The sequence below is a fragment of the Scylla paramamosain genome, unplaced genomic scaffold (genome assembly GCF_035594125.1).
Source record: "Scylla paramamosain isolate STU-SP2022 unplaced genomic scaffold, ASM3559412v1 Contig43, whole genome shotgun sequence".
In the NCBI taxonomy this organism is placed as follows: Eukaryota; Metazoa; Arthropoda; class Malacostraca; order Decapoda; family Portunidae; genus Scylla; species Scylla paramamosain.
In genome coordinates, this window is record NW_026973708.1 from 613297 (window position 1) to 625000 (window position 11704).

At 42.3% G+C, this 11704-nt stretch overlaps 1 long non-coding RNA gene across 1 annotated transcript in view; it reads right to left on the reverse strand.

The window, feature by feature from the left end:
• LOC135098068 (uncharacterized) overlaps window positions 1–11704 on the reverse strand; it is a 130945-nt gene that overhangs the window by 34525 nt on the left and 84716 nt on the right. The gene's annotated exons all lie outside the window — the stretch shown is intronic.

Consider the following 11704-nt stretch of genomic DNA (forward strand, 5'->3'; position numbering starts at 1 on the left):
ACGATGACCAGAAGGGACGACGCATGCAGGTGTGTCAGGACATCCTCGAGCGTCTGGAAACTGAACCAGACTTGCTCAGGAGAGTCATCACCGGCGATGAGTCCTGGGTATTTGAGTACGACCCGGAGACCAAACGCCAGAGCCTTCAATGGAAGAGTCCGGCGTCGCCACGGCCGAAGAAAGCAAGGCAGTCCAGGTCCAGCTTCAAGGTCATGTTGATCGCTTTCTTCGATGTGAGGGGCATCGTCCACTGCGAGTTCTTGCCACAGGGCCAGACAGTCAACCAACATGTGTACAAAGAAGTACTGCGGCGTCTGCTTCGTGCAGTGCGCGAGAAGAGGCGGGAGTTGTGGCAGGGCAACTCGTGGCTGCTTCACCACGACAATGCGCCTGCTCACAATGCCCTGAGCATCAGAGAGTTCTTGGCCAAGAAGAACATCGCCGTGCTGGAGCAACCGCCCTACTCACCTGACCTCGCTCCGTGCGACTTCTTCCTCTTCCCCAAGCTCAAGGAGGTCATGAAGGGGACCCGTTTTGATGATGCGGACGACATCAAAAAGGCCGTGACGACGGAACTGAGGAGCATCCCGCAAGAATCCTTCCAGCAGTGCATGCAAGCCTGGCAGAGAAGGATGGACAAGTGCATGCGGTGCCAGGGGGATTACTTCGAAGGAGATAACCTATAGTTTGTAGCCTGGATGTGAAATAAAACTTGTGTGGCACCAGTCCTGGAACTTTAATGACACACCTCGTATTTTAAATCGTGTTACCCAAGCTAGATTTGGATTATATAGATTCAAAGAGGGCAACTCAGAAACTAAGGTGGCTGGTCTTCCATGTCATTCCGAGTGTTTACTAAGAACTAATAATAATAAGAAGAAAAGAAGATAAATGCACTTAAGCGCCTGTTCACTGCAGGTTGTCCTAAAGGGGATGAAGTAACACTTGTGAGCACGCTGTTCCAAGGAAGGTCAAGTAACAAGACGATAAAGTAACAGGTTGTGCATTTTTTCTGGTTCCTCATCATTATCCACAAAATATTTACATACTAATCCCAAAACATACATCACCGCCAGAATAGAAACTACTGCCATAAAATATCAAGGTGTCGACAGAATACATAACAGAAAAGAACGAGCGCTGCATTGCTCATCACTTTCAACGAAATATGTGTAAGAACAAATTTCCTTCTTATACACGAGTTTATCACAGATATTGCATCAGATGAACGGCTCCTATGCAGGCCATTTATCCTGCCTCGGAGCCGCGTGGCCTACCAGCCTGCACTGCCCGTCAGCCAGTCACTGCAGCAGGAAGAGAAAGACAGGCAGCAAGAAAGACAGGGAGGCAGACAGGCAGAGCATTATCCTGTCCTAATTGGAAGGATCGGCGTGGCGGAAGTAGCCTTTTCCTTCACTATCCTACATGTGTTGGTTCAGATATAGTGCAATTCAACACAAACAGCGCAACAAAGGCTAGAGAATCTGTACTGTTTGTTCTGCCGCGGTGTTTTCTTGTGCGTGCATTGCGTTTGTACTCCGCGAACTGGCGATGAGATAGAAATGGCGCAAGGAGGAGGATTACCACAAAGGCTGCGCGCTGGAAGGTAATGTGACTGGTATTAACGTCACCTCTGCACTTTGCTCCTTGCACTCCCGCGTACAATGGCCGCGCTTACCCTCACAATATTACGGTGAATTAGTGCATGTGTGTGTGTGTGTGTGTGTGTGTGTGTGTGTGTGTGTGTGTGTGTGTGTGTGTGTGTGTGTGTGTGTGTGTGTGTGTGTGTGTGTGTGTGTGTGTGTGTGTGTGTGTGTGTGTGTGTGTGTGTGTGTGTGTGTGTGTGTGTGTGTGTGTGTGTGTGTGTGTGTGTGTGTCGCCACGGTACAGGAGTGGATTCACCGGGAAAAATAATATAATAATAATAAAGATGATAATAATAATAAGAATAAGAATAAGAATGATGATGATGATGATGATGATGATGATGATGATGATGATGATGATAAGAAGAAGAACAACTACAATGACGACGACGACGACGACAACAACAACAACAACAGCAACAACAACAATAACAATGACAAGAACAAGAAAATGACAATGACGATGATAATAATGCTAACAGCTATACAAGACAGAGCACATGAACTTAAATCATCGTATTAATCCAGGAATTCTTTTGCAACCGATGTGCACGTGAACAGAAAGGAAGAACAAGCAGCAGCAGATCTATTGACCCTCAGACACTTGCTTGTAATAATCTGCACTTTCCAAAGTAAGAGACGTAGCATAGTTAAGGCGAAGGTTATAAGATTATTGATCGTCTCCATGAAGCATAACAACACACAGTACGCACATTCTTACGTACCATATCGGACATTCATAAGTACTACATCTTACAAGACGCAGCACGTGTCCTAATCCCCTATGGTTGTATTGAACGCGCGGGTCAAACAACATGAATTACAACCACAATACATACAAATTGTGTTCACGGTGGACACTTCAGCACGAGACATTCCTGCCTCCATTCTCACGCGCGTCCCTCTCCTTTCATTAATTTGACGTCAGCCTGAGGTAAGACTGAATATACTCGCACACTCAAGGTTCCCAGCAGAGATAAGGCAGCACACACACTCAAGGCGTCCCAGCCAAGGTCTAAGTCGCAGGATATGATGCGTAACATTTCTTAGCATATTTCTACCCCCTGGCAAACATTCATGAACCTCAATTGCAAAAAAAATTATGAATAGTGAAAAAAGAGTTATGGCGATGCAACTCAAATTACTTTACATGCTTTGTGACTTTATAACAATTAAAATTTAAGAGAAGCTCGCCACTCCACCACCAACACAAGGTTCATAGCTGGTCCTTAGTGATGCTCAGATGTACGAGTAAGTCTGTGTCAACGTTCTCAAACCTAACCTAACTCTCTGGAGAAGCTTTACTGGTCCCTTTGACATGGGGTATTAAAGGGTAGCACAAAGAGAGAGAGAGAGAGAGAGAGAGAGAGAGAGAGAGAGAGAGAGAGAGAGAGAGAGAGAGAGAGAGAGAGAGAGGAAGGGGCAATTTGGAGGCTGAGCTTAAGTGGGGGTAGATAGTTCTCTATAGGGTAACCTTTCCTTCTGGTGCCTCGATCATCTCCCGGCCGACTCTCCCTTTTCTGTCGCTTTTTCCGCCCCCTCCTCTACATCCCCGTTAATTCCCTTTTGTCCCAGGCTGTCTTCACGCAGGATGCTCATGGCCTTCTTCCTTTAGCGGCGGTGTTCAGTGTTCACTGTGGCCACGTGCGTCAGTAGTAAGCAGGAACTACATACGTGAAGCAGTAAACCTTGACTTGAACAGCCATCACCCGCCATGATGTTGGCGGGAGTGGCGGGGGGCGCCTTTCCCACACTCGCCCCGCACCCGCCTCGCTGCCAATCAGAGCCTGGGCTTTGTCTTTCCCAGCCGTTGGCGGCACTGCACGCCTGTCAGGGAGGAGCCTCGGCCAGTCTGGCCTATCGCGTGGCGGCGGGCTTCCCTGCTCACGCTGTCATCCAATGAAGGAGCGAAGAGAGGCAGCTGAAGGAGGACGAGGAGGAGGAGGAGGAGGAAGAGGGTGGCGGTGATGCGTTGCTACAAGCTCATGTTGTTTCCGACAATAAATTTGGTATCCCGTGTGTCAGAATTCACACAGGCCTGAATTATTGCTTCATAAGTTCTGAAGGGGCGCGGAACTCGTGAAATATGGTGATCAAAAACTGCAACACATCACAGCTGACGCACGCACGCGGAACAGTTATTGAGTGCGGCGGAAAGAGGGAAGCAGAGTTGTGAGGCCTCGGAACAAAACGCAATACGAGTACAAGCATGGACAAAAGTCGAGTAACATTCTGTATTCGCTTTCACTGCATCGAACATTTTGATATTTTTCTCTGTCTTTAAGTCCTCTGACCCGCCGACACTGTCTGTTCTCTGTTCCGTAAGGAGGCTGTCAGCAGATCAGACTTCAAATTGAGAAAAAAGTTAAACACAATGGAAATGAGTGCAAAATGCTACACTTTTGACCACGCCTGTACTTGGTAGAGGGTCTGTGTCAAGGCATGTACAGCTATTGATACACTACATTAAAAGATTATTCACTAGGCAAGGTTGTGAGTCCTCTGAGCAAAGATTACGCACCGGGCAAGGTTGTGAGTCCTCTGAACAAAGATTACGCACCGGGCAAGGTTGTGAGTCCTCTGAACAAAGATTACGTACGCACCGGGCAAGGTTGTGAGTCCTCTGAACAAAGATTAAGCACCGGACAAGGTTGTGAGTCCTCTGAACAAAGATTAAGCACCGGACAAGGTTGTGAGTCCCCTGAACAAAGATTATGCACCGGGCAAGGTTGTGAGTCCTCTGAACAAAGATTAAGCACCGGACAAGGTTGAGAGTCCCCTGAACAAAGATTAAGCACCGGACAAGGTTGTGAGTCCCCTGAACAAAGATTATGCACCGGGCAAGGTTGTGAGTTCTCTGAACAAGGCGCCAAAAGTGTACAGTGGTTAATGTGAGTGCGAGAGCTGTTGGTTAGAGAGATTTATGGGTAGGAATGCGAGATGGATATAGACAAACATGTTTTATACAGAGACAGTCACTGATAAGTCTACAGGCAGGCTTCGTGCAGTTTCCTATATGGTCTTATGCAGTAGAATGAATACTGGTGGTTGGTGAGGTCTGGTTGTGTGTTGAGGCATTTGGCCAGACTGAAGCCATCAAGTATTTGGGGGAACTGATTGGGAAGGGACGGAAATGTTCGAGGGAAGGTGAAAGGGTAGCAGAGAGAAGAAAAACAGAAGGGAAAGGCAGTTACTGTTTTACGGCATCATGCAAAGCTAAAAACATTGTGTGCGGGAAGACATTTGAAGAGATATATAGTTTTACAGTAACATTTGTATATTTGCTGTGTTTGAAAAACTCCAGTTTGATGGTAAAAGGAACAGCGTGTTCAGTTCACACCTATCACTCGGTTCCAAGAGATCACGGGTTCGAATCCCAGGCAGAGAGGAGATAGATTATGTTTACCTGCTGTCACGCCGCAGTCTGTGTTCACCTGGGAAGAAACTCGTCATGCAAACCAGGGAAGCCGCAAATATATGCTACAGTCTCTCTTTCTGTTACCTCTAATATATATATACTGTTCTATACACTTATTTTTTTTTTTATCTCATTTAACTTGACTATTTTCCTTGATATCGTTTCTTGTATTCCCTTTACTGTTACATTTAATTTACCTATTATTATTATTATTATTATTATTATTATTATTATTATTATTATTATTATCATTATTATTATTATTACTATATTTGTTGACGTCCGGGTCTCCTGCTCTATCAGGGGCAAGACGGTGCCTGCTAAAGAAGGATTCTGGTTTTCGCACAAACATATTATAATAATAACAAAAACAACATCTTCCACAACAGCGTGTTATAAGTAGTGAAGATCCCTGACTTAGTGTTCCTTGCATATGCGCCTCTGTTCCCTCACGGCTTTCCTGCCATTACGCACCCCCCCTCCCTCCCTGTACTATTAATCATCCCGTGTTGGTATTACATAGATAACGCTTCGCCGAATTTGCTAACTGTATAGATATAACCCTGCTTAAGACTCCCGCCACGTCGCCATGCTGACTCCCTCCCTCGTACGTGGCTCCCATCGCGTGATGCTCCGCGTCTTATGATCTACTTATCTATTTTTATAAAGTGTGATAATGTGTACACAGGTTTTCACGAGACACTGTTGTTTTCGAGTGATTCTTGGACCTGACCTAACCTAATCTAACCTACCCTAACCAAACTAAACTAAAGAAAACAAAAAAAAAAAAAAAAAAAACAATCTAGCCTAATCTAACCTAGTCTCACTCAACTTGACCTAACCTAACCAAACCTAACCCAAACGAAACCTAACCTAACCTAACCTAACCTAACCTAACCTGAGAGAACTTAATGTACCCCAACCCTACCTAAGCCAAGCCACGTCAAACTGAACCACACACACACACACACACACACACACACACACACACACACTGTTCATTAGCGTAAGGAGTAGGCCCATACATAAATAATAAGGCCAGAACTATACGGTATGACATATGAGAGAGAGAGAGAGAGAGAGAGAGAGAGAGAGAGAGAGAGAGAGAGAGAGAGAGAGAGAGAGAGAGAGAGAAAGAGAGACCCGAACCAGCACTGTTTATCCTCGCGGCTTTAATCTGCTGCGGAAAGGAACGAACTATTGTGGTGATGAATGTAATTAGTGTGTCGGAAGCAGAGACAAAACGAATAGGGAACATCGAGCGCTGGGTCTCTGGTCTCACTCTGGCGACTAAGGACACTCACGATCGTCTTCGGCGAGAAAAGAGTCAACTTGGCCTCGTACTCAGAAAGTCTTCGCTCACTTACCACGACTAAAAGGCCACAGAGATGCTTAGCCGGCTTCTCATGACTGTTTCTCCTGTTATTAATGTAGGTACCATGTCAATCTGTCACTAAAAGCGTAAAAATAGCCTTAAAAATCCTTGTAGCTTCAACTAGAGGCTCTTGTAAGTAGTGGAAGTGCTTTGAAATAAGTTCTCTTGGTCACTCAGAAGGCAGCGTGACACTATAATGACAACAACCATGCAGAAGATTGAAAGGACATTATAGTGGAAATTACCAGTTTCAAAATAAATATATAAAGAGAACTATACATAAATTCTAGTTAATAGGGGGAAAGAGAAGGAAAGATAAGGGTGTGTTTTGAAGGGCAATGCATGTAGTGACATTCTGGCACCATTTGATTACATTGACTGTAGATCGACACAGACTGAGAATTTCACCTGCAAAATTAGATCAGATTGGCCACAAATTCACAGCTTGATTGACGCAAACATTGGGTGGGGTGTTTGTCACCTCCACGATTACATTAAATCAGACTGACAACTTGATCACTAATCATTGGATTAGACTGACTGCAGATTGATAAGCATTTCTGATCAAAATATATAAAGCTTACCTTGCATCATTATGAAAACTAAACAAAGCACACAAATACAAAAGAGCGTGACAGATTAACCTTTACTTAGTACATTCTCTTTATCAAGGCAACACAAAATGAAGACTAATGAATTCTAGTATGACGAAAACACAATACACTATCAATTCATTAAGTTAAGAGAGTTAGTCAGGTAAATATGAGAGAGAGATAGAGAGAGAGAAAGATAGGTGATGTGCGGGAATGAGAGGTGATATGTGAGGCAGACCACAGCGCAAGGAAAGGAAGGAAGGAGGGAAGTAAGGGAAGTGAAGGTCGCGTTATTGACGGCTCGTGCATAGCTGGGTCTCGTCTCACTTTATAATGGACGGGAATAATTTCTAACGTAAGATTGAAGCCCACCTTGAACTGAGTTATAATACAGAGGCGACGCGGCCATACAGAGACTTAGACTGCGTGCCCAGCCTCGGCACGTCTTGCTAGGAGAGGATTGAGCTCTTTGTGTGTGTGTGTGTGTGTGTGTGTGTGTGTGTGTGTGTGTGTGTGTGTGTGTGTGTGTGTGACTTATCGTCGGGGATATTAAGATAAAGATAAGATCAATGTTAAGAAAGATTGTGTTGCTAGGAGTGTTGTAGTGTTTTGTCAGGCGAAGGTTTGTTGTTGGAAAGTTGCCAAAATTGTACGTAATTAATGTATGGGCTTGTTAAGAAAAAAAAATGTAAATTTGTTGTGTTGCAAAGAATAAATGAATGTTAAAAGAGTGTGTTGTAAGGAGTGTCGGAAAGTTTTGTTGGAGGGTTGCAAAAATTGTAAGCTGTGCATGGATTTGTTGAGAGAAAAGTGTTATATTTAGAATGTTGCAGAAGTGAGATCAATGTTAAGAATGTGTGTTGCAGGCAATGTTGTGTGTTTTCAGGAAGGAGACTAGTGCTGAAATACTCCCAAAATTGTAAGTTATATATGAATTTGTTAAAAGTGTAATTTTTTATTTATTTATTTATTTATTTTTTTTTTTGTGTGTGTGTTGCAAAAGTAAGATCGCTATTACGATCATGTGTTGCAGACAGTGTTGGAATGTGTTTCATGAAAAGGCATAGTGTTGCAATGCCAAGTAATTTCTTAAGTGTAAAAAGCCATAAAGTTGCAGTGTTACAGTAAAGCCATTGTTAAAAGTGTGAGTTTGTGTTGCAGGCCAGGTCCTGTTGGAGTGTGTGGTTTTGCAGTGTTGCCAGGACTGGGATTAATGAGCAAGTGTGTTGTCTTGAGGTGGAGGGCAATACTGTGCCAAACTGGCATAATTTGTGTTTTATTAAATGTTGAATACTGTGTGACCCGACGGCGCTCAATCCATTAATGTGGTGACGGGTAAAACAACATAGACGAGCAGAGAACAAATGTGACTGACAGACAATTAATGTACTGACTTACTGCCACTAAATGTAATGGACAGTATACATGAAACAACGAGTAATATTTACTGAAAAATAAACGGAAGGTAATCAAGGTACGCTAATTAATATGACGACTTTTTAACAGTAAACGTGAAAGACAAACAGATAAACCTAGGACAGTAATGTTTGCACAGAAAAATACACGGAAAATAAGCAAGACACGTTAAGCAAGACACGTTAAGTAACATGAAGTCTTTCTAACTGTAAATGTGATGGACAGATAAATACACTCGGGAATATTTCATCAGATTAATTTAAGTGAAAAATCAAAGTGAAGTGTAATAAACATAAAAGTAAATATGTTGACTTGTAGAAGATGTATAAGAGAAAGACGATATCTATTAAGTAAGAGGCAAGGAGTAAAACAACGGTGAAATAATGTGTGATCGCAAAGTGCTACTGGGAGAGTGTAAGAGTGTTATCCTAAGGAGCTGAGTGTGTGTGGCGTGACTTGCACAGGACAACTTTTATTACTCTGGGATTTCAGGAAAGGAAGATAAAAACAATGTGTTACTTTTACAATCTGGTAGCGTCTTCTTGTAAGAGCGAAAAAAAAAAAGTTGCTTATAGAAGGAAATAAAAAAAAAACATTAAAACATGTTTGGAAAACATAGTTTAGGAATGGAAGAAAAAAAGTGTTATGTAGAAAGGCATTACTTCAGAAAAAAAAAATAAAAAAGTTGTGATGAAAAAATTACCTCACTCGCGAAAAAGAAGCAAAAAAATTAGGAAAACTCCAGAAAAAAAAGAAATTTTACACCACATTACACAAAAAATGACAAAAATAATAGAGATAATTTAAAGTAACAAAAATAAAACTTTATAGTGAAGTGAAAACATGATGCTTACAAAAAAAAAAAAAAAATAAGATGAGGGAGAAAAACCAATGTAGCTGGAAAATTAAGTCTTTCTTAAGAACAAAAAAAATCATTGCTAGGAAAAGTAATAAAGCAAAAGAGAGGAAGACATGACAAAAAAAAAAAAAGAAATATTACTCTGAAAATGTCTCAATGTAAAAAAAAAAAAAACACCTTGGCGCTGGATGATGAGTGTTTCTTAGTGCGGAGGCCAGTGTTGGTGTGGGAGGGGAACGAAGGGTGTGTTGCGTGTTGCATGGCTGGGGAGGAAGTGAAGACGTGAGAAGGTGACTTGGCGTGACTTACAAAGGGTAATAACAATACAACACCTGTGGCACGTGTCGGATACATGTTTCCGCCTCCACTGTTATCTAGAAACGGAGGTGTGTGTGTGTGTGTGTGTGTGTGTGTGTGTGTGTGTGTGTGTGTGTGTGTGTGTGTGTGTGTGTGTGTGTGTGATAAGTGACTCGTTATTTCCATAGCGACATTTCTTTTCAACATTTACAGTTAAGTTTGCAAAAGACGGAAAGGAAAATTTTTAAAATCGTTTATCAGAAATTGGAGAAAATAATCTGAGGTAGTGAGTTAGTAACACAAAGGAAGAAAAAGACAGACAAAAGAGACATACAGACACACAGACAGAAGGAAACTCATGAAAAATGATCATTAATAATGAGATAAGATTTGTATTATTTATAAGATTATGGAGTCCCTGCACCGTGTGTGTGTGTGTGTGTGTGTGTGTGTGTGTGTGTGTGTGTGTGTGTGTGTGTGTGTGTGTGTGTGTGTGTATTTTTATACACTTTATGTAATCTTAGGCTTACGGACAAAAAAAATACTGAGGAAAAAGTATTTACGTATGTGTATTTCCCGATAGGCTCGTCTCTTAAGAAACTTGTATTTCGAAACGCCTCGGCCGACGGTGAGCTTTGTTTTAGAGGCGGCCAGACGATTGGTGGCGAGGACTGGAGGTCGCCCGCGGGTGTGTTACGCACGCAGGTGTGTGCCGCCCGCAGGTGTGTGCCGCCCGCCTCCACTTCATGTCAATAAACAGTCTCCTTTTGTCGCGTGTTTCCATTACGCCTTCTTCTTAACCAAGACGTCCATGCAGCTTTAATGACTCCTTGGTCATAAGTACGACATTCTTTACTTCACTTGTCGCGTTTCCTTCAAGCCTTACCAGGACAAAGATATGTTCACAGCCTTACTAACTCCTTGGTAATGACAGTATGAAACTTTTTACTTCATATATCGCGTCTTTTCTTCACCAGAACTAAGAAGTGCACGCAACTTACTAACTCTTCGCTGATGACAGAAGCCCCGGCAAGACCAAGATAACACGCAATCTTACTAACTACAAATTAACTGCATAACTATCTTTTTCTCCGTAATGGCAACTAGACAAAGGTATGGATGGTGATGATAGGTGGAAATAAGTATGTTTTGAACACAGACCGTCACGTCTAGGCCTGATGGCTTCTTACAGCTTCCCATATTTTATTATCTTATTTACTGCAGTGAATCATGTAGACAAAAAGAGCACATGAGGGGTGAACTATGAGGTGTACATAGATCAACCCGTCAACCTTTACACAGGTGAATAAAGAGACAGGTAGAATACATGACAAACAATAAAGTTAAGTCATTGGTCGATGCAACAACCTTTACACAGGTGAATAAAGAGACAGGTAGAATACATCACAAACAATAAAGTTAAGTCATTGGTCGATACAACAATCTTTACACAGGTGAATAAAGAGACAGGTAGAATACATCACAAACAATAAAGTAAAGTCATTGGTCGATACAACAACCTTTACACAGGTGAATAAAGAGACAGGTAGAATACATCACAAACAATACAACGACACAACAACCTTTACACAGGTGAATAAAGAGACAGGTAGAATACATCACAAACAATACAACGACACAACAACCTTTACACAGGTGAATAAAGAGACAGGTAGAATACATCACAAACAATACAACGGCACAACAACCTTTACACAGGTGAATAAAGAGACAGGTAGAATACATCACAAACAATAAAGTTAAGTCATTGGTCGATACAACAACCTTTACACAGGTGAATAAAGAGACAGGTAGAATACATCACAAACAATAAAGTTAAGTCATTGGTCGATACAACAACCTTTACATAGGTGAATAAAGAGGCAGGATGTATTACATCACAAACTAAACAACGACACAACAACCTTTACACAGGTGCATCAAGAGGCAGGCAGAGTACATGACAAGTGGTGAAGCTTGAGGCGCAATCACCACGTCCACCTTTACTCACGCAGACGGACACACACACTCCATGACGTGAGATGAGGCTTGAGGTACAGATCGACGTGTCTACCTATACAAATGATAACACTTCCCAAT